Source organism: Aplysia californica, unplaced genomic scaffold, assembly GCF_000002075.1.
Source record: "Aplysia californica isolate F4 #8 unplaced genomic scaffold, AplCal3.0 scaffold01104, whole genome shotgun sequence".
NCBI lineage: Eukaryota > Metazoa > Mollusca > Gastropoda > Aplysiida > Aplysiidae > Aplysia > Aplysia californica.
In genome coordinates, this window is record NW_004798374.1 from 109,319 (window position 1) to 110,402 (window position 1,084).

General features: G+C 43.6%; 1 protein-coding gene across 1 annotated transcript in view; it reads left to right on the forward strand.

The window, feature by feature from the left end:
• Window positions 1-1,084, forward strand: part of LOC101860938 (spectrin alpha chain-like) — a 66,911-nt gene that overhangs the window by 1,336 nt on the left and 64,491 nt on the right. The window lies entirely within an intron of this gene.

The window sequence follows — 1,084 nt, forward strand, 5'->3', positions numbered from 1 at the left end:
CTGGGTGGCGGGCGTGCTTGTATTGAGCTGTGTTAGTTGGCTGGGTGGCGGGCGTGCTTGTATTGAGCTGTGTTAGTTGGCTGGGTGGCGGGCGTGCTTGTATTGAGCTGTGTTAGTTGGCTGGGTGACGGGCGTGCTTGTATTGAGCTGTGTTAGTTGGCTGGGTGGTGGGCGTGCTGGGGAGCCCATGGACTCCCAAAGTGGGCGGTTCTGACAGCGACCTTATTGATGGACTGTCTGTCTCTCCTGGTCCTTGTCATGTGGAACCAGACCACAGTAGAGAGATGGAGAGAAACCTGAGGCCGCTCTGGAATACCCACAGAGCCTGGGAAGGGGCCAGTTTTATTTTTCCAAACGGAATGGGAAGAAAGATATGTCAATGAATGAAAGGACTTTGGGGAAAATTTGCTCTTTGTATAAATGTCAAAAGTTGTGTCAAGTATTCTCTAAATGCCTGCTGAGGTTTTATGGTTAGATGGGAGTTTGATTCCCGATTGGGGAACGTAATATGTTATTGAGTGTATAGATCTTGATTCCTGAGAGTGGAGGGTATTTGATTGAGTACATCAGTTTCATTCCTGAGAGAGGAAGATATTTGATTGAGTATATCAGTTTCATTCCTGAGAGAGGAAGATATTTGATTGAGTATATCAGTTTCATTCCTGAGAGAGGAAGATATTTTATTGAGTATATCAGTTTCATTCCTGACAGAGGAAGATATTTGATTGAGTATGTCTGTTTGATTCCCGAGAGTGGAGGGTATTTTATTGATATATGTATCCGTTTGATTCCCGAATCGGGAGGGTGTATGTTATTGAGTTCAGTTTGATTTCCGAGAGGGGAGAGTATTTTATTGAGAGTATCAGTTTCCTCCGGAGAGGGGAGAGTATTTTATTGAGTTATGAGTATATCAATTTCCTTTCAGAAAAGGGGGATTTTTTAAAGAGCACATCAGTTTCATTCCTGTAAGTGGAAGCAGTTTCCTTCCAGAAAAGGGGACTATTTATTAAGTCTGACAATTTGATTCCTGAGTGGGGAGATTTTATTGAGTGTATCGGTCATTCTCTTAGAACATTGGGGGGGG